General features: G+C 40.2%; 1 protein-coding gene across 7 annotated transcripts in view; it reads right to left on the minus strand.

Annotated features, from left to right (window-relative positions):
• NEK7 (NIMA related kinase 7) overlaps positions 1 to 23,403 on the minus strand; it is a 149,895-nt gene that overhangs the window by 113,911 nt on the left and 12,581 nt on the right. The window contains exon 2 of one of the 7 annotated variants that reach the window (XM_060126834.1): positions 7,184 to 7,258. The exons of the other annotated variants lie outside the window; for them this stretch is intronic. The gene's annotated coding sequence lies outside the window, so the exon portion shown is untranslated. The remainder of the gene's footprint in view (positions 1 to 7,183; positions 7,259 to 23,403) is intronic. 7 annotated transcript variants of the gene reach the window in all.

Consider the following 23,403-nt stretch of genomic DNA (forward strand, 5'->3'; position numbering starts at 1 on the left):
CCCGGCGAGACTGTCCTGGTGACATGGCACCGGGACAGGGGAGGAGAGCGAGGGGGGCGCTCCGCCTGCCTGTGAGGCTGTGCACGCAGCGCTCCACAGGTGCGGGAGTCATCTGCTTCCAACCCAAAAATAAAACCTTCTCAAGCACTGAGTTTCCACGCTGGATTTCAGCACCTTTCCCCGTGGCTGGCAGGGGACGCCAAGTGACAAGGGTGCCCAGCCAGCCCTCCGTGTGAACAAAGGCTGGGCCACATTTGTTCATATTCCTGACAACGCCTACGACGGCACTAAAACTTGAACACGATGACTGACGCCTGCGAACACCCAGCCCCTAAGCCAGTGTAACAAATGTGGAGCTCCAGTGCTGCCGCGGCCACATCTGAGTTATTTCTGTTCTGGAAAGAGACGTGGCTAAAGCACCTCTGACTTTTTACGTTCAGCCAAAAAGAGTCAGCAGACTAGATGCCCTCAGAGGAACGATTGTAATCAAGTGTCCTCAGACGTGACATCTTAGCTCGGTGCTAAATCTAAACTACAGTGCTCTCTGTGACGGCCACACAGGTCATTAAAAGCCCTGCTGAACAAAAGGCTCCCCAATTCTGATGACTGAACCAGTCTGTGTCTCACCCAGTTTCAGTACCTGCTGCATTCTGAAACAAAGCTTAAACGTGACCTTCAAGTGTCACCTCGTTGTGGCCCCTGAGAGGGAAGGCGCACCTCCCAGACCTGCTGCTTCCTCAAGGTCTGCACGTCCCTGGGGCAGAAACCCCACCCACCTCTGTCACCTGCCTTCTCCCAGCAGATGATCAACAGGGTGAGGTTCCAGAGAGAGGAGAGACGGGAGCAGAAGCAATTCTAAAAATCAAGGAAGAACAGCAGGCAAGGAGAGAGAGAACAGCCTTTTTCTTAAGCGGTGGCCAATTTCTTAGCATATTAATGATGGATTCTATAAAAGGATTCGGTCACTGAAGTATGACAATCTAAAGCAGGGATCAGCCAACTCATTCAGCAAAGGGTCACAGAGCAAACATTTCCAGCTTCACAGGCCATACAGTGTCTGCTGCAGCCAGCCGACCCTAATGGCAGAGCCGCCGTGGAACACGTACAGAGGAGGGGAGCAGCTGTGCTCGCATATAACTTTATTCAGAACATGGGTCAGGGCCATATTTGGCCACAGGCCATAGTCTGCCCACCCTTGATGTGAAGCAGTGTTTGTCACATTTTGGCCCAGTGAAAATCTGGGACCCAGGAGATATTTCATTGGCCCTTTTTATGTGAAACCATCTCTGCTAAACTTGGAGCCTGCCATTCCCATTGAGTACTGCATGCACTACATACTCTGGGTTTATCAAGCGTATGAAATGAATCAATGAGATAAAATAGGATACAGGCCCATGAAATTTAAGCTAAAGTAAGACTGAACTATTTTGTGGCTATCCTAACGACACTAAATCAGATACACCCTATGGGGTTAATTCTGGGGGGACTCACTAATTTAATTTACACTTCTGTTGTTCCCTCCTCACCACAATGAATGCAAATACAACCCTCTCCCACTAAAAAGCCCACAAATTAATAAAATTATAAACAATAAAACATAGCCTGTGCATCACAGACCGCAAGAATCGCTATCAAAAATTCTATGGATCGCAACAACTCAACGTGAACAAGTACAAAATTGAGGGAAGGCAGCCAGTAAGTCTAGCATCACAAATAATCCAAAAAACCAAAGAGAAAGCAGTTGCTGACAGCTTACGAAGCCAAACAAGCGATTTTGGCAGAATCGAGGTGCTGGGGTGACAAAGCTGGAGTTCAGAGACTGCTATGGGGCAGAGGTCTAGGTGACCACCCGAGGCAGCAGTCAAGACCCGGGACAGACCAACCTCCACGGATCAAGGTGAAAGGTGACCGCCTTCCAGAAGAAAACCAAATCCTCTCTGGAGAAGGTGACACCATTCAGGGCCTCTATGATCTGCTGTGCAATAAAAATCACCAGGCTGGCCAAGAAACCAGACATACAACCTAAAAAAAAAGGGGGTGGGGAGTGGATAACAGAAACAGTCCCAAAAGTGAAACAGATTTCAGAATCATCAGAAAAAAACCTTAAAATAATGATTAATATGCTCTGTAAATTAGTTGAAAATACAGAGAATTTCACCAGAAAACTGATATCTATAAAAAGAAGCAATGCACTGCCCATGAAGTGATAAAAGTTCTAATTTAATGCTGACTCTAAGAGGTCAGAGATGCATTGAAATCTCCCTGGCATTCTTCAACAGAGCACTGAAAGAGTATAATTAGCAAGGTAATGGGGCAGGGGTGAAACAGCAACAACAACAATGGAATGATTGACAAAGCAGGCGAGAAAGAAGGCAAAAGAGCAACAAAGACCAGCTGGAAGAGTAGAAAATAAATAATAAAATGATAGGCTTAAATCCAAATATTTCAGTAATGGCATTTAAATGTAAATGAACGAACTATTAGCTCCAATTATAAGACAAAACTGATCAGACCAGACACTCACAAATTCTGAATTGTCTGTAAGATACGTCATATACAGTAGAACATAAAAAGATTTATTAGAAGAATGAAAAAGAAATACTACGTGACAATGGCCAAAAAGAAAGCTAGTGTAACTCTATTTAGATTAGACAAAGTAGCTTTTAAAGACAAAAAGCATTATTAAAAGGAGGAATATCTTATAAAAATGAAAGGTACAATTCAACAAGGCACAACAATCCTATATTTGAATAACATAGCCTGAATCTATTAAGCAAAAAATTGATAAAACTAGAAGGAAAAAAACCCCACACAATTCTACAATCAAGAGTTGGAGGTTTTAAAACACCTCTCTCAGCAGCAAACAGAACTAGCAGAGGAAAAAACAAAAAAGCAGTAGGTAAAGAAAAGAGTTAAACCACACAATTAACTAATTAATATCAGTGGTATGAAATGCGTGCACTGGAAAGAAGAGAGTCTAAAAGCCTCCAGGTCACCCTCCAGGTCAGGAGCTGGTCCCTCGAGCTGCAGGAGTGACGGCTGCTGAGGGCTCACACCTGAGCTCTCTCGAGGCAGCTGCCTCCACAGACGGTCATACAAAGGTCCAGACTCCTCCATCAACCTGGGACCATCCCGAAGGGCCAGTCCAGCCCTGGAACGTTCCCGTGGGATTGGCTGAAGCCTCTGCTGCAACCACACTGCAATTAAGTACCTCCACTGACCATCCTGCTTCCTCCCAGGTGTTGTTCCCAAAAGCATTATACAGAAAAAAAAAAAAAGGCCACGCATGCAGATCTCAGAGTCTGTTTTCTGAAGAATTTGGCCAATGGCAGTTGCCAGTAGAAGTGGTCCAGAAAGCAGTCTCAAAGATGGGATTCTGTACCTGGATCACAGGCGACAGGTGAAGCACAGACAGCCCCTCGCATGAGTAATAGTGCAATGGTTAAAACTTTCACTAGTCATGCAGTGGGACGCAATACCAGCTGAAGGAAATTTACTGGCAGGTGGAGTAATCCCACCTGATGAGAGGCTGATGGGAAGTAGTGACTTGCAAGAACTATGGAATCAGCTGTTGCTGGGGTCGTCAGCGAATGGTAGGGGATGAAAACTGAGAGTGATCTGAGGTCACATGAAAAGTTAAGGAGGCTCCTTTCATCGTCTGCAGTCAGCAGAAAGGGCCAAAGATTGGGCCCAAGACTAACTGTCGGGGTAGCAGATCATCAGTTCTGCTGAGACTGCTATTCCGAGGTCAGGATCCAGACTGGGAAGAAATGGGGCTCTGAGATGTGACATAGGGGCATTTGTGGAAATAAACATGTGGAAATATTTGTGGAATCTGCAAATATTAGTACATTACTGCAAATGTACGCACAACTATTCTTGGAAGTACAGAGGTTTTTAAACTAAATGGAAATAGGGATGGTGGTGGTATTGCTGTGCCAGGAAGGCTTCCCACTGACCTACAAGCATTTTGTCCTTCCCTCTTCCCACTCTTCTCTACTGACTATCTCTATCAATAAGCAAATACCGAAATGACTACTTCAGGTCCAGCTTCTCCTCTAAGCATCTCCACTGCAAGCTTGCTATACAAAAGTGAACTCAATGACTTCCCCACGAACTGATTCCAACTATTTTCACTTCAACCCTTAAACATTACCATCCACTTCGTCCCTACAGTGGAAACCATGGAGTAATCCTTCATTCAGCCCTGTCTGCCCCACATCCAATAAAATTCCAAGTCATACCAATAACTTAAAAAGAGCAGGAATAAGTGAAATAGAAAATAAAGACAGTAATACTCCACAAAACCAAAAGCTGGTTCTTAAAAAAAAAAATTAATAAAAATAGACAAACCTATGGCAAGATTGATCAAGAAAAAAGGAAAGTGAAAAGAAAGATAATAAAAATACAAGAATAACTACAAATCCAGAAGAATAAGAAGTGTCAGGGGGAAAGAATACAAAAATAATAATAATTTTTCTCAGTAAATCTAAAACCTTAGATGAAATGGACAAATTCCTGAAAAAATGTGTTGTGTATTTGTTATGTCTATGAAACTAATTCTGAATTATGAAAGAAAAAGGAGCCAAAAATAGCCAAGAAATTTTTGAGAAACACCACCAAGGCAAAGGGCTTTTCCCAAACAGAGATCAAGACTTACTGAAAGTGTAACTGAAGCAGGAAAAAACAAAGACCAGCAGAGCAGAACTACAGCCCAGAAACAGAACTACTCCCGTATGAAAACTTTATATGTGACGGAACAGGCACTACATGTGTACATACATAAGTAGGGGACCACCACCTTCCACTACACACAGTGGGCTAGAGATCTAAATGTGAAAAGTAAAACTTTTGAGGAAAATAGACAAGTATCTTCATGACATCAAAGTAGAAGGAAATATACTTCAGGATGAAAGATACAACTATGAAACACTGATAAGCTCAATGATGTTCGTTCATCAAGGGAGACAACTGAAAAAGTGCAGAAAATTCACAGACCAGGAAAAAAATATTCGTAATACATATAACCAACACAGACCTAATATCCAGGGTTTGTGAAGAGCTCAATAAACAAGACAATCCAATTTTTTTAATTGGCAAAGACATGAACAAGTAATTTTCTGAAGAGCATTTGAAAAAATATTCAATCTCAGCATTTTAAGATCAGAGATAGGCAAATTAAGCTAACAACAGGGTACTATTTCATACCCATCGGAGAGGCTAAAAACTTTAAATTCTGGCAAAATAAAACCAAGATATGGAGCAACTAGAACTCTCATATACTGTAGGTAGGAATATTTGGAGGACAATGTCCCTAGGACCCCCCCAATTCCCCTCCTACGTGCCCAAAAGACACACAAGAATGCTCAGGGCATGTTGGAAAGAGCATTTCACTTCTGCCAAAAGACCCCCTTCCCAGGGGAATAACAGCCTAGGACCCCCTCCATGTGCTAGTTTCCCAGTTTGAGGGTTCCTAATCCACTGAGTTAAAACAGAAGTGATCTCTGTTAAACTTGATCTCTGTTACAACTTGTTTTTAAACACGTTTTAAAAATATAAAAATGATAAATACTATATAAAATTTATGACTACCCCTTTACTGTTTAATAGAAAACACAGCAAAAACCTTTCACTGATTTAGAAAAGTCAATATTCTAACAAATCTCACTTGTTGGAAATAAAATAGTCATTCTCTTCTTGGGCCAATCTTCTAATAAATGGTGGAAATACAGAACAAAACAAAACATTTCTAGAAAAAAATACTAAATTTCTAAATGTATAATTGATAATTATTCATTTAGAAAAACCATATTTTAATTCTAGCATTCCATAAAATAGCAAACTCAATAAATATACATTTTGTTAAAGCTTAAGTCATTTAAAAAGCATTAAAGAAAAATAATGGTATAAAAACACCACCACTCTGACAGTTTGAGTTGGTTTGCCTGTCTTGGGAGAAAATACCAGAATACTCTGACTTAGGAAGATGGAGGTATGTTGAAACTTAGAGGAGTCTCAAGAGTCTGTCTATTGCAACTGACTGAGACATGACAGTATGCTCCCAGACGACAACCCTGAAACGGACCCAATTCCTAAGTTTCACAGTGGATTTGGACGTCAACTCTGACAGTACTGGGGGTGGGCGAGAGGGATCCCTGGCTATTTTTTATGCAGCTTCAGGAAAAGGAAACTTAAGGCTAAAGTAATATTTTCATCAAAACATTTTCCTCTGTCTCATCTGATTCAAGTACAGTACAAGCACTTCTGGAAATAGTATGACTAAGAGCATAGGAAAGAATTATCCGTGGTGTTTGGAATGGGTCACTTTATGTGTCAAGTTGACTGGGTCATGGGGTGCCCAGATATTTGGTTAAACATGATTTCTGAGCTTCTGTGAGAGTGTTTCCAGATGAAACAGGCATTGGAATCAGAGGACTGAGTTAAGCAGCCTGCCCTCCCCACATGGGGGAGCAGCATCCAATCCATCAAGGGCCTGAATGCCACAAAAAGGCGGAGCAAGGGGGAACTCTCTCTCTGGACGACTGCAGAGCTGGAATGTTGGTTTTCTCCTGCCCTTGGCCTGGGACTCACACCACTGGCACTCCTAGCCCTCAGGCCTTCGTAACTGCATTACAACTCACACCACCACTTCTCCTGGTTTTGGGGCCTTTGGACTTGGACTAGAACTACATCACCAGCTTTCCTGGGTCTCCAGCTTGCAGGTGGCAGATCTGGGGGCACCCCAGCCTCTGGAATCGCGTGAGCAGATTCCTTACCACAAATCTCTTTATACATGTGTATCTGATGTGTGTATGTATGTATACAGCTGGATACACGGCTAGTTGCACAGGTTAAGGTAACCACATATACAGAGAGGTGTGTGTGTGTGTGTGTGTGTGTGTGTGTGTGTGTGTGTGTGTTTGTATGTGTATCCTCTTGGTTCTGTTTCTCTGGAGAACCCTGTCTAATACAGTGTTGTATTCTTAAATTAACATATTAGTTTATACAGCAATACAAAACAAATAATTTAAGTAAACACAAAATAATGGTACTCTTCCCCTCTTTTTTTTTAATCAGTGAAACTGAAGTGAAGTTTAACTTTTAAATCAGTTAATATACAAATTCCTTATTCATTCTAACAACTTCTTAAAATCGACTAAATGCTGTTTAACCGAGTAGTTACCTTTTCGAATTTTTGAAAGTGTATCATCCTAGCTTAGAAGCTATTCTGAGCATAATACTAAGAAGAATGCAGCCCCTGAAGGAATGAATAAAATAATTTTAAGTTGTTGGTCCCAAAAGAATAAATATTTTGAAATATTCTGAAACAAAATCTGCCTTCATCTTAAAAGCCTTTAACATTAGTCTGAAAGTTTAAAGAGGTCTGTGAGTCATGAGATGTTTTCTCCCAGACTGAAATTCTATATAAAAATTGTTCCCTGGAAAGAATTTTCAACCAGAGGTTATAAAAACCAAAAGCAGTATTAACAATGCAAAGTGCAACCTAACATCCACCTGACAGCTATGACAGCCTACTCAGCAGCGTCCTACGACTGCTCACTCCACTCAGTTAGGAGGAATCCTTAGTCCTTTTAACTTGAAAGATGCAAGTATCTACTTCTCTCAATTGTGCTTTAAATATAACTAATCGAAGTATAAGATATTGGTTCATACAATCAGGGATTAATTATATCATAATTAACCAAAAAAAGCAAAATTTTCAAATGTCTATTTCAAATGACAGCCCTGGGTTCCGGAGCTACGAGCCGGAACGCAATGCAAGCACAGCAACCACCCAGGCCCCTCTCCTCCTCCCTGGGACCCGTGGGCAGAAGCACCAACGCGGCTATGCTGGCGCTCCCGCTGGTGTCTGTGCTCTCATGAACCGCTGGGCTCTAATCACGTCTCCCCATCCACTTTCAGCTCCCTCAGAGTCGGAGCAGGCCAAGCTTCTTGCTCGCTTTGTCGTTTATTCTAGTCTTAGCACCGACTCCTTTTGGGCCTGCATGACAGCCAGCAAATAACAATACTAGAAACAGGATAAAACAACAACCACCTGTTCTTCACACAGTATCTTGGCATTTCACACCTTTAAAGGAAACTGTAAAGGTAAGAGGGAGTTCAACAAATCAGAATATTAACTTCGATGGATTTAATGTTCTAGTTCACCAAACACACACCCAATATGCCTTGACATCTGAGTTCATTACTAAACAGAAAACTAAGAAGAAAGATAATATTTCAATAGCTATGGAAATAATTTCAAATACATCCTTTCACATATAAAAATAATTTCCATTAATCAGTTTACTGTTCTAAACATATTGACCATAAGTTTAAATAAAATGACCATTAGAAAGGTGATCCGGTGACATAAATCTTCTAGCTCGTTAAAGAATCGCAGCATAAATTCTCTCATAAGGTCATCTTCTAGGGCCAAGATTCTGCGTACATGTTTTAACAAAGAAAATGATTTATAGATTTTCATTTTCACGTTCAATATTTCAGTATGCACCCAACGGTATGGCCTCAGGAAATTGAAACAGAAATGACAAGTTATCTGGAAGACGACCAGCAACCAATCACCAATCAAACTGAACGAGTCCTTTCTTTTCACAAAACCCAGCTTTATATATTTATACATAATTTTTTATGCCAATATTGTTTCTATTGAAACATGTAACAAGACTACCTTTCTCCCCCCTCTGGACCCTTTCATCCCTCATCATTCCCTCACCAATTTGTAGTTAAACCTTAAGCATGTATCATATACAATGTGCAGAAAAACAACCATAATTCAGACTCCCTGAAGAAGATATCTGTTTCCTTAGCAAATTCCACAATTTACAGCTTTCTAAGGCTGGTTCCGTGGGTGACACTTCACAGTTACCACAAATGCACTGGTCTCAATTTTTAAGATTACAAGAAAAACCATACACATAAATTAACTTATACTTCAGTGTGTATTGCTCACACGTATGTTCTGTACTCAGTTCAACACTCTCATTGGTGTGAGAAAAATTCAGAATAATTGTTTTTAACGTTTAAATCAGTTTGGACATAATTAAGGAAAAGAACATTTTAAAAACAAAGAAAAAAATCTCTTTGAGATATGCTCCTGTTATATTTATACTATCAAACCTATTCCCACAACTCAGCAGCTATCAAAAGGTCACTACGCAAAGCAGTAAACAATAACAAAAATAGTTTCCAAATCCCTGAGACCCTAGAGCCACCTGTTCCAAGAAAGGAAACATGGAAATCAGACACAATGTTGAACTTTTGAGGAGAACCTGATCAGTAAGGCAAGGCACAGGCACATGTGCTACAAACCCAAGATTAGTTGTTAGGAAGACAATTTAGCCGTCAACTGAGCACAAGGGATGCATAGACAGCTGCGTAGTTAGGGTAGAAATAAAAAACAAGTGCAGCTGATTGGGAGGAAGGCCCTGGTCAATTTATTTTCAGGTTCGTTTAAATCCACAAGGCGAAGCAAGTCAGTATGATTATAAATCTAATCTAACATAATATGACTTTTTCAATTTTGGGCAGTCCACATATCACACCGACTTTTTCCTCTATTATTTTCAGATTGACTAGATGTGTTTCACCCAGTTCCGCTGACATAGATCCTCACTGACACTGATTAAGTATTTCTGGGTACCTTTATATCTCCGTCATCACCACATTAACACTGCTTATTAAGGGCCTATTATATGCAGGTGCTACACTAGGCACTGGGCGTATATCCTGCACAGAACGGACACGGACGCTGCCCTCAGGAAGCCTGCAATCTAGTTAGAAAGGGTCCCTGTGATGGCTAGTTTGACAGGTGAAAAAGGCAAGGTGATAAAGGAGCATATACCAGAGTTTGGGGGAAACGGGGGAGGGGGCTGTCAAGGAACTCTTCCCACTGAGGCCTCAAGGATAAGCGGGAGTTCATTTAATGAGGCGGTGAAAGAAGGGGAAGAAAGGGGACAGAGGAGGAATTCCAGGCAGTGCCCCTCCACATGGGAGGTGTTCTGTCTGGGTTCTGTCTGTCCCTCATACTCATTACATACAGAAAGGCTCCACTTCATGGATGGTCAGAGGTGCTTGCAACCTTCAATATGTCAAGACACCACATTTCTTACATTTCTACTGTTTTAATATCAGATCACATAATTCAAGAAATGAGATTCTTCCGCCTGCCAATGCAGGAGACACAGGTTCTAGCCCTGGGCTGGGAAGATCCCACATGCTGCGGAGCATCTAATCCCATGCGCCTCAACTACCGAGCCCGCATGCCTAGAGCCTGTGCTCTGCAACAAGAGAAGCTACCACAATGAGAAGCCCCTGCTCGCCACAACTAGAGAAAGCCCGCGCGGCAACGAAGACCCAATGCAGCCAAGATTAATTAATTAATTAATTTTTTTTAAAAAAAAAGGAATGAGATTCTTAGTTCTATAACTCAGAACAAGACTTTAATAGACCCATCAAGAAAGCTTTACCAAGGAACATTCTGAATTGGGAGAATTCATTTCCTCCCTCCCAGAGGAGTATGAAGTGAAAATTTTACGTCTTAAGTAGTTTCACAAAGCTGAACCATAGATAAAATGAGGCAATCACCAATAACACCTGTTTAAAACAAACTATCCGCCAGAAAACCTGGCTTATCTCAACTGATGGACACAGTTCCCATTCATGACAGAACTAAGTTAAAATACAGAATCACTAAGCAAAAAGCTTCTCTCTTCCTGCTAAGTAAAAGAAACGCCTCAGAGAGGAGAAGTGGGCACCCCCATTAACACACCCCGGTCTTCACAGGCGTGCTTGTTTGTATGTTGAAAATAGAACAGTGAAGACATTGTTTTTAATACGGATTTTCCCAGTACCTTTCAAAAGCGTATTGTCACTGGACTTTCCCCAAACCACCAGTAACGTTCTATTTTGGCTTAGAATATTTTGTCATTGTATTAGTGGAGATAAGGATAATCTTGTTATTACTGTTGACATCGTGTTCTGTGTGTATGTGTTCTAAAGTTGGTAAAACTGCTGTCGACACAAACCCAAATTTCACTTAAGAATCCTTAAGTCAACCATTAGTCACAAATCTTCTAAATTTTTGAATGATCTAGAAAAATAATGAAAGTTTTATGAATATATAAGCAGTTTGACTATTTAAAATTGAAATTATTATATATATGAATTTTTCAATAAAGCCATGTAAAAACTGTCTCTCAGTCAAATAGGCTGACGGGAAAAAAGTCAAGCCTATGAACTGAAGAAATGAAGTTCAGAACTCTACAGTGCTTATTCATCCACTCCTTCAAAGGGGGCACTTAAAGTCATAGATTATTATAAAGGACTCCAATGCCTAAGTAAGTGAAATACTATGCACATTTATTTATATTGTATTTACCATTCGTGAAAACTGCCCAGTGAATAAAGTCAAAACCTTGCTTTCTGTTAGAGCACCTCGTATATTGTGAGTAATCAATGAGTACTAAGCACCAGTAACACTGATACATTTCCTGAGAACTAAAATCTGGCATGTGCATATCTCATTATTAAATCACTTGAAAGTTATTGTTAATTAAGCATCAAACTGTTAAATGGTCCAGGTATCACTAATACACACAATGTCCAAGGAAGTCCAGAGGAGGTTCCTACACTCCCAGATTTCTGATGTCCTTTAGAAAAATATGAAACAGAGAAAAGGAAAATGTTTCTATTTATGTTCTCCTCACACGATTTTTGAACCACTCTAGGAGTGATTTTTGCTTACTGGAATCACACGCTATGTGTCCCCCAATGCTTAGAACACAATGGGCACAAAGCAGACATTCAAGTATTTGCCAAATGAATGAAAAAATAAAGCCTACCTAATCCTGCTTTGTTTTGGTGAACTTAAAAAGCAGTGGTTAAAACTGACTCTAAATGCTAATTTAGAGTAAAATAAGAAAAGCAGCAGGGATTTGTTCCATCGATTAACTACCACAAGTGTCTAGGACTACAAATGTGTATTTACCATAAGTCAGAAGCATTTCAGAGTATAATGTTGAGAAGGCCAGCTAGCATCATAATAATCAGTTGCATTCATCATCCTAGAATACCTTCACTATATCATCGTTCTGCTTAAAAATTTCTAATTGTTCTCCACCATTTTTAGAATAAAGTCCAAATTCCTTAGCCTGGAACTGCAGGCCCCTATTTATTCAACAGCAATGTACTGACTTCCTTCTCTGAAGCAGGCAGGTACTAAGGATAAAAAGATGAACAACAAAGGGAGCCTTCCATTGAAGAGCTCACATCCCAGTGAAGAGGCCTCAGAAGCAGCTGCCAGAGATGCAGCCGATGGAAAGTCAAGGGAAGGCTCAAGTTTCAGGCTACTCAACGCAGACTCGGAAGACTGGCTGGTTCTCAGACGAAGAGTTAGAGCTGGTTTTCCATTTTACAAATACCACTTTGGCAGCCATAGACAGAATGAATCAGAGCCTCATGTCGCACTCTTTTTGCCAAACTGGCCCATTTTTGACCTTTAGAAACCCTAATTTCGCCTACCGCAACAGCTTCCAGTCACAGCCCAGCACACACCCCTCTGCTTCCCTGGGGCCTCGGGGGAGTCCACCCAAACCCCAGGAGACCCCCGTCCATTGATGTCCCTGCAGTAGCCTGACACTACGGTGTGCTCTACAGGCACTAAGGGCCTTCCTCACATTGTCAATGACACCATCGGTCAGGGTTATAAAATCCTTGGTAACAAAGGCTGTAGCAGATTCCTCTGAATCTCCCATCATATCCAGCACAGTTCTTCTTCCACAATACGCCTTCACAAGGTACAGTGAATAACCACTGCTTATCAGCTGGATTCTATTTTATCAAAACAGTAAGTGTGTTTAAGTCCCTAAGTAGATAGCATGGAACAAGGAACAGTGGTTTTAAAAGTCACAGTTTCTCAAATTTAAAAACAGAAGTAGTATTTCCAAAAAATAACCCTAAAATCCCTGCATGTTTTTTTCATATTATTTAACTACTTGTAATACATACAGAAATCAAAACTGCAGGCGTGGCAGCAAGAATACCAACCAGAAAACCAAAGCATAATCCATGATCAGAATCTTAGGCTGTAATAAGAAAGCAGGCAAACACAAGTCCATCTCTCTCTCTTACACACACACACACACACACACACACACACACACACACACACACACACACTTATGCACAACTGTTGCCTCTCCAGGTCAAAGCCTAAGAGATTAAAACAAGCCTGTCCGCTTGGAAACAGAGGCCAAATAGACCTACTTATTATTTAATATTTAAACAAAAGAGAAAACTCAAGAATGGCAAAACCATTATTAATGTATGTCCAAGAACACCTTCCTAACTGAAAGTTGGCAATCAAATTATGCACATCTCTGTTATCTCCTGGGATTTACAGCTTTGCCATCAAACATGTCCATTACAGTCAACTACATAGAAGTTGACTAATCTGCTGTCCTGATACAGACTTCTCCCTGTTGCCCACCTTTTGATGATTTCACTCTTTACTTCCATCAAACAGAGGTAAACTTGAAGAACATCTACCTATATTTTGTTTAATATGTCAAAGATATATTAACATAAAACCCAGTGTCCTAACAAACGTAGTTATTTCATTAATTGTCAAAGTTTAATGAGGTCTTTACTTCAATTAAAGCGCTGTCCCTTTCACGTGTCATTTTTAAGAAACTGATTTGCTTTACAACATTTTGTTAAATGTTAACAAAATATATTTTAAGTACAACTTGTGGATTAGTCCACCATCTAGGTGAAATTTCTCAAATAATCATTTCTTCTGTTATAGCACTGAATGAAATGTAAGAGTCCTACAACCCTACAAGTTTAGAACTTCATTGTTTCTGTTTACTTCTTCAGTGATGTTATCAAGGAGATTCTCACGAACATAAATAATAACAGTGGAAGAAAAGCACTTGAATATGATACGCAGAATACAACTTAACCCACTTGCACCAAGCACGGTCTTTGTAATGTCTCACTTAACGCTCTCAGCCTCAGTTACCTAAAATATCAAATACAACTGGAGGACATGACTTCCAAAGTCCCTTCCAGTCTCAAACATCTTCTAATTTCCTCTGAAATAAATAAGTCACGTTGCATAAATTGGAGCAGTTCCCTCTGAGCCAGGGACCCTGGGCTGCTGCAGGTCAGTCCCCGCCCCCGAGAAGAGCCTCCCTAGGATGCCTGAGCCATTCCTAAGATCCCTTCATGAAAGTCTTCACGGAATAAAACACTACTGAGAAACAGTCAGTGGCCAATTAATCTGAAATCTAAAATACCAAGAAGCGAAAGTTTTTATTTGCTTAGAATGACATTTCAAGTACACAGCTGACCTCACAAAAAAAACTAAGTTAATGCTACTGGGTTTGTTACTGTTTCTGAATTATTTAAAGATGATGTGATGCTCTAAGATTCCAACTTATAATTATTTACCTCAAGGTACAAGGGAACTATCATGTGTTTAAAGTTAATGGGAAAAACCACATAAAATAGATGACATTCTCAGTTTCATAACTTATCCCCTTTTAACCTTTCCCATATAGATATTTCTCTTACATTTAAAAAAAACCAATCATTTTATGAATGCATATTAGAGCATCAGTTCATGAAGTACTTTATACAGTTTGTCCTATTATGAATCAACATTGAAAAATGTGTGAGCTATAAGGCCATTACTAATTCACACATTTGTAAATGACTATATGAATGTAATTTATTTAATAAGCCTGAGAATTTGTTGTTTCAAAGAAAAAATCGTATGTCCTCTTATAGAAAATACTCCCTGTGTCTTCTTACTGTGAATCTGTAAATCAATAAGCAAAAGGCACACACTATTGGACTATCTTCCTAAAAGATTATTATGATTATCAAATATTATTACAAAGTCATAATTATCAGCAAAAAAATGCTGTAGCCAAAGGGAGAAAATATGGTAACAACAAAAATTTTGAATTCTAGCCCTGACTCTGTCACTGTCCAGCAAATGCAAGCTTAGGAAATCCACTCAATGTCCTCCCTTTACCGTCTGTCCAGTGAAGAAAAGCCTGCCCATTCCTCAAGCAAACCGTTAAAAGGAAAAGAAAGCTCATGCAAACCTCTTCTGCCATATTTTCATCTAGCTATACAGTTAAAACAACAGACTTCAGGGTATACACTGAACAAATCACTTTAGAATAAGTAACAAAATGTTAGCAATGTAAATACTGATTCTAAATTATGACACAACTGTATTATTAATTTTCTCTCTGTAACAGAAAGGCTTTTAAATACTAGTTTTAACTGCATGCTTAATTTTCACCTGAAAATCCAAAAGAAAAAAGATCTTCATGTTTCCTTGTTGCCATGATTTTTAGGGTTTCCAAATTCTGTTTATATGTCCTCTTACAGCAAAATGAGTGTGAATATGCTTTACTGACATCTTACACTTACAGTTTTGTAATTTTTTGAAATTATTTATTTATCTTTGGCTGCCTTGCGTCTTCGTTGCTACACTCAGGCTTTCTCTAGTTGCAGTGCGTGGGCTTCTCGTTGCGGTGGCTTCTCCTGTTGCATAACACGGGCTCTAGGCGCACAGGCTTCAGTAGTTGTGGCACATGGGCTCAGTAGTTGTGGCTTGTGGGCTCTAGAGCGCAGGCTCAGTAGTTGTGGCTCACGGGCTTAGTTGCTCCACTGCATGCGGGATCTTCCCCAACCAGGGCTCGAACCCGTGTCGCCTGCACTGGCAGGTGGATTCTTAACCACTGTGTCACCGGGGAAGCCCTGTAATTTTTAAAAAGTTCCCACAGGCACCTTCTCAAGACATCACAGTGGAGTGAGGGGGGGAATAATTTCCAGGTTACAGGTAAGAAAACTCCAAAGAGGCAAGTTATATGACTTATCCAAGATCATACAAGGAGAAAATAATAGAATTCAGATTTCCTGACTCCTATAAATCAGTATTAAGTTCAGCCTATTGTGTGTCTCTTCACACACACTCACACACACACACACACACACACACACACACACACACACACACACACACACACACAGAGCCCTGAGTAACTGTGGCTTCTTCCTGGAAATCAAAAGACTGCAGAAATCTGCATACAAACAAAATTTTCTCAAGCTCTGTAAAGCCACAGTTCACAGCTAGGGTTTCATGGGCTGGAATGCAATCCTCAAGACCACAGAAAAACTGTGTTTAGCTCAAAACCCAACCACATCCTGGAAAGTTCTGAGCCGGCCTCGGGTCCCCAAATCCCTTGCTTTTCCTAAATGAGCACTTCTGCCATTATAGGAGTCTTCCTTACGCATCCTGCTTTACCAAGGATAATCCTTCTGGCCAGGATAATCCTTTTTAAAAACAGTATTTATAATACCCCTTTACTGTTCAAGAACCTTTATAAAATTCCCTGTCACTTAACTGTTAGACAAAATTTAAATTCACCTTAAGTATTCAAGGCTTGCTAGGCAAATGAATAAAGCAAACATAAAGAGGCCCATCCTGAAGAGTATCTATTTCCATTTTGAAAAATCATGTATTTCACACTTAAAAAATACTTGACATAAAGAAAAAGATCATTTTTTACTATAATCCATTTTGATCTAAAAACTACATAAGGATACACTTCCAAATAATGTTTTCATTAACAAATCGCAACAGAATGCATAAAACACAAGGTCCTATATTAGACTGGGTGACAAAAAAAATGTGAAAATTAATTATTATTTCCTTCTCTCAAAGAGCTTAAAATATAGCAGATAAGAATAAGGACGAACTATGAAATTGCAACAAATTATGATACTGACCATATTCCATATCAAACGATATTCCCAATTTTCTAAGTTTTTTTAATGTAAAAAAGGAAGGGTTAGGTATCAAATGATATCAAATGCTTTTCTGCTCTAGTAAGCTTATCATACAAGTTTTCTTACTGAACCAAACAAGGTAATGAATCATATAACTAGATCTTTTCTTTTCTATTAAACCACCTTTATATGCTCAGATAAACCCTCCTTGATTAATGAATGACTGACTCAACTGTTCCATTAGTCTTAATTTTATTACAGAATGTACACCAATATTCAGAAGTGTTTTCCAAACTCTGTTCTTTAAAACACCGGATTCCCCTCAGTTGTTATTGGTATTCCACAACCAAAACAGAGAGACAGAGAGAGATCCATCATCAAAGGTATCTGCAAAATACTGGGCTAAACAAATACTGGGCTAGACTTCTCGGGGACCCTAATATGCTAAAAAGTGCACTGTGACCCTCAAAAATGGTACCCTAGACAGATTTTTCCAAAACTGTCTAGCCACAAAATTCTTCCACAGAACTTCCATTAATCTCTTGGAGAACTCTGGTAATCTGTTAAACATAGCTTGGTTGATATTTTATCTAAATGTTTGGTCCAATTTTTGGTATTAAGAATATACTAACTCAAGAACATGAATCAGAAGATTCCCATTCATTTAATTTTATGAAGTGAAAATATAAAAACTGGGCTTAGAAGTCTGTTGTGAAGGCAGCTCATATAACTTCAATTCTTCATAGTTACTGGTCTGCTAATGATTACAGTGAGTCAATTTTTTTAAAACTGTCCTTTATTGTCTTCAGTGCTTTTCTTTTTTTCATTCAATTCTACTCTGGAATTCTTATTCTTAACCTTCTGTGTTTTCTGTTGTGTATTCCTTACAAATCTTGGCCTACCTTTTTATTTTTAACCTTTCTATGTTTCTTTGTTCTAAGTATCTTTTGAAAGCAGGACACAGTTGAGGATTATTTTTTAGGTTGAGTCCATCTTTTAAAACAGAAATTTAATACATTTAACACATTTAACACGTTAAACACATTTAATGTAAATTGTTTCACTGGTATTTGTCTTTTAGAGTCTTGTTTTTTGTTTCCTTCCTGTTTGGTTTGTTGTTTCATCTCTTGCCGTATGAACCATGTTTGCTTGCTTTAATCCTGTCCAGCTACTTAGAAAGCATATATCCCCTCCTATTTTAAATTCTACTAATGGTGACGTCCAAGTTTTTTTAAGTCCTCCATTAACCAGTTTTTGGCTGATCATCAAGGGAAAAGTAAAATCCATCTTACGATGCACAATCCGATCCAGGCTAGCCAAGGACTGATCATGCCGTTACTTTTCCCCTAATGCTCCATCTCCAGAGATTATACGTTTTATAGCCATAGCCTATCCAAGTTATCCCTGGCATTTTGTACTATTTCCAACCTTGAATAATACCTGTTTAGTCCTGCTTTTACATCTAATCTGCTCCAGTGCTCATTCCCAATGCTTTCGTACAAAGATGGCCCCTTCCCAAACTCTTAGTTTTGACTTTTCTCCTATAGTACATCTGTAAGTATTTTTTCTAAAGGTCACACATGCAACACATTTTCTCCACCCCTTGAAAATCTGAAACCGTCACTCCCTTTTAATCACACGTGAACAATAATTTGGCTGTGTATACACTGTTTTAGCCACAACACCATGCTTTGTTCTCTGCAGTAACTGGTCCGTTACTTCCAGTATTTTGTGATACTAAAGACAACACGTTAATCCCTTCCAATTTCTTGGATGAAGATCCAAGTTCCAGTGACTTACTTTTATCAATTATTGGTTAATGTATTTACTTCTACTTAATGTACTACCTGCTGGGAATAAATCAAGCTAGCAATCTGAATCACCACCATAAAGGGCGTGATTAGAAAATTATTTTATCTGCTTCTTTCCTTTCCACACAAAATACATCTTTTGCTCGATGATCAATGAGCAATTCTGCTTATTTGCTTGCTCAGGTTTCCTTTAACAGCAAGTCCCTTGATTATTTAAATCAATAATTATGCATTTTCATCTGGCACATAGCCTGCCTCTTACATATTGATGATTTATGAACCAATAGCTCCAGAATCTCATTTCCAACCCTACTGGCTGGATCTCTCTGCCTGATTAGCCAAACCAGGAACGTCTAAAATCTTGACCACTTCAAATCCATTCTACTCTGTATTCCCTCCTCAGTGAATGGCACTGCCACTCAGTCATATAGTTCCTAGGCCATCACAGACCCTTTGACTCCCTCACCTGCACGAGTCCCCAACTCCCATTAATTCTACCTTCCAAACCTCTCTCTGCTTCTCCCAGACTCTCATGATCCTTGCAGCTATTATAACCAATTAATTGTTCTTCCTGACTTTGGTAATGTAATTCCTACTCTCCACACCCACCATAATGATCAATCTCAAACGAAAACCTCCATATGTCACACTCCTGCCTAAAACCCTTTAAGGAATGAAACTTTTCTTAGCCTTGCTGGCTTGCATATAAATCCTATACTCTGGCCTTAATGAACCATTGACACTTCTTCCAAATGCCAGGCTCTTTCACGCCTGTGCGCCTCTGACACAGTGTGCCATCCTAGCTGAAACACCCTTCCCAGCTAGCCTGCCTGCCTGGCCAACCTTGCTTCATACTCAGGTGAACCTTTATAAAATACCCCTTTAAGTAATTTGTCCCAGGGCATTTTAGTGACTCCATTATCTGTGCATTTGAGGTCCAATACCTCACTAGGTCCAATAACAACACAAGCAATTACTATTTAAGGGCAGAATCTGTCTCTTCCTTTTTTTTTTTTTTTTTACCTCCAGTACATATGAAAGTCCAATAAACACTTGTTAAATAATCAAATTTAGAAAACAAGAATTTATAAAGAACACAGGTCTAACAATCAGGACCTAACTAGTTCAAATTCACATGAGCATCTACTGACACTTTTGAACGATCAAGGACAAGTTACTGCTCTGCTCTGAAGGAAAGCTCACGATGAGCACACAGCCTGCGGTGACACAGCAAGGCCCCAAATCCTTCTCCGAGTGGCAAATACAGGGAGTTTTCTCCCAGAAACAGTGCCTGGAAGAATGAAGTATTACTACTTCTCAAAAGGGTTAAAGTTCAATACAGATAAAAGATGGTATTATTTCTTCTGTTTATCGTTACAGAAGAATTTCCCTATGAGGATAAAAAAAACAAGTGATCCTTACTCACCCCTTTCAAAGAAATTTGTCCAAAAAAGCTTTTGACACTTTCCATTTGTTTTGGTTAACTGTGGGCACAGGATGCTGTTACAAACACAATAAATGTCCCTTATCATTCTGCCATGTCATTCAGTTACCCACACAGCAACAACGAAGGCCTGGCAAAAGCACGTGATCACTTGGCCAACCATTCAGCTGTTAACACCAGAAAAAAGCATGGTAGCCGAACTATAACCATCCACGGCAAAAGACTGACATACGTAAAGAGCTAAGATAAATAGCTTGGACCCATCTTCCAAATCTGATTATAAAAAGCATTCCTTGTACTAAATAATTCATAGTAGTGAATTCTATCATAACAAAGCTGATAAGACCCCATGGAATACAAGCCAGTACTTGGGAACACTTTAATGAGTATGAATTATGTATTGTAAGGTCATTTGTTTTAACAGCCTTTTGTCTGTAACAAGCACTCACTAACTGAAAAATCATCACTAAAACACACTTATTTAAATAAAGGAAAAATTTAATAGATTTTTCTGAATTAACACAGATTTTATATTTTATCCTTATTTAAAAAAAGCTTATAAACTGCTGTTTCTTCATTTGTTTAGCACTTGTGCTCTACCACAGTCACTGCTCTATATTCTGATTATTCCTGAACTTCCAAAACCCTCATTTCTTTCCAGGCTAGTTTACAGTAAACTATGAAGTGGTTTTAAAAGATGTCCTATCACTTCCGTCCTTTGACGCTCCTAAACCCCAGGCAAGGAAAGGAGCCCTACAGCCCGGTGGTAAAGGCAGGACTCCCTGCCAGGGAACTTCTCCACTGACCCACACCCAGGGCCCCACGACATTCTCACGACCTGAGTCAGTCATAACAACAGAGTCTATCTAAGGGACAATTAGGTTAGTAGGACACAATCAGTGTCTAGCAAAACAAACTGAATGTGTTACTCTACTTCTATGAAAACTCCTGCCTTGCCCCCTCCTGCCCACCCTCGCCCCTCAAAAACAGAAAGAAGAAGAAGAATTAGACCTCTTGGCTGCTTGACCTCCGTTTTACTGTGCACAGACTTCCAATGCAATGAAAATTAACAGAAAATTAAGAAAGAAGGGAGAAGAAGCAAGCAGGAAAAGCCACTGACTCATAGTCACACAAAACTGTCCTAGCTTTTAATAAAAAGATTTCTCAACAAACTTAAGTAAATCATGGCTATACTTTATGTTTTAAAATTTACCTTCTGAGGAACTAAATTCAATCGCTGTTACATTCTTCTTCATACCACAGAACCACACAAGTCTTTAAACGGATTCTGTGAAGCTGACCAAGGCGGCTGCGGGGCAGACTTTCTCAGCCAACACCGCCCATCATGTCACTGCTGCTGCACCGCCATGCAGTCCTCTCCTGCTCTTCTGAACACACACTACAAATCATGCCAAACTTTTACATTCACTAGAAACAAATGTACTTTCTCTGGCACACTCATCATGTGAAACTATGATTTTATGAAGATACTACCCAAAGAACAAGGATGACTGTTTTACATTAATAGTAGCAATAATAAACATGGTATGCTGAAGAAGCTACCTAGGACTGTACGTGAGACTTTAAACATAAAGGACTCATAGAAAAAAACCTGAAAATCTAATTAATAGTGATTACAGACTTACACTCAAAATGGAATTATATAATTGACACCTACTTCAGTTTTGTTTTCAGAAACCTTCTGACTCTGCAGAAGTCCATTCCTCTGACTAAAGAACTGATAAAATCTTAGAAAAATGGCAAACAGTAAGAGGCTTTAAAAGCACAGATTCATTAAGGATGGAAACAGCCTGATTCGGGTCTTCACAAGAAATACCTTACATGTCATACTTACAGCTGAAGTCAGGCAGCAACACAGAAGTTAACTTTTAATTTCTCCCAGGATTCACTGAGTATTTACTTACCTTTCAGTGAACCTGCCCTTTTACGTGAGGAAGGCTGGACAGGCCCTGACACACCTTCCCCAGGCATGCTCACCTGCTTCCACCTTCCACGCTGATGACCCCAGAGCTGCTCCCCAGCCGGACTGCTCTGCGGTGTTCAAGCCACATGCAACCACCAGCTACTTACTAGACAGGTCATGCGGGCCTCCCACAGGCATCCAAGATCCACGTGAGCGAGGCCTTCCCCACCCCCGCCCCACCAAGAAGCCATGTTTGTTCTTAACTTGGGTAGTTCTGGCGAATGCACATTGAATGAGAACGGAGGAAGCTGTTCTGTACTCTCGGCGTAAACAGCAGGGCTCTGAACTCTACACTGATCTGGTTAATATTTCTTCGCCTTTGCTCTTCAGCACTAGGCACTATGGTAACTTTATCTAAAACTGAGGCAAAACCTGTATTTCCTTGTATCTTAGAGTATTTCAACTTTCCCTTCCCAAGCCAAGTGGAGGGATCTGCGCCCTTCTGACAGTCACTGACTGGATGGTGCTCCGCGTGGGAGGCCATCTTGGCACTGCAGTGACAAGGGCAGACCAGAGGTAAGTGTATTTTGCACAGAGCTTTGAGAAGGCCTCCAAAACCATACGAGACAAGGTTTGCCCTCCTGACCCCCATGATCATACTCCTTCTGCTTATGAAGGAGGACAGAGACAGTCACAACTGCAAAAGAATTAGAAAACGTAACAGAGAGATGAATCAACTCTTCACGCTTAGTCAAAGACATCTAAACCCCTGCCTTCAATGAGGCAGCAAACACCAGGACACAAATAAAACATCCTAAGAATCTGCAAGAAAGTGAAGTCTCTCATGTCTTTATTTCATCCCATTTCAATAAACAGCCACAGCTACTCAAAGGTGGGGGACAGGGGTAGGGAGAAAAACGTGCTGGAACTGGAGATAAAGGACAATATCACCTACCCAGACACTCTGCCGTGACTGGGACCCATCCCAGATGCCCATCTGCTTGCTTTCTTATCTTCTCCAAAACTCATTCAGCCACTTTTTGACCACAGCTAACGTGTCTACCAGTGGCTGGGAATACAAAAAGCACTGAGGTAATTCCAACCCATCAGGTTATTCTTAGGGGAGACAAAGAAACAGACTTTACAATATCAGGAAACAAGTATTCCACCAGATGCCGTGGCAGGGACTGCCAGGACAAGAGCTGATGGGAAGGATGCCCAGGCAGCCTGGCAGCCAGGCCAGCCCTGCAGAGAAAACACCGAGGTGCATCTGAAGGAACTGTGCGAGCTGGCCGGGCAGAGGACGGGGACGTCCCGACTGACGCAGGGAGAGCGGGGCCACCACAAGCAGGGCAGGAAGACAGGCGCTAAGGACGCAGCAGAGCAAGCAC

The sequence above is a fragment of the Lagenorhynchus albirostris genome, chromosome 2 (assembly GCF_949774975.1).
Source record: "Lagenorhynchus albirostris chromosome 2, mLagAlb1.1, whole genome shotgun sequence".
Classification (NCBI taxonomy): Eukaryota; Metazoa; Chordata; class Mammalia; order Artiodactyla; family Delphinidae; genus Lagenorhynchus; species Lagenorhynchus albirostris.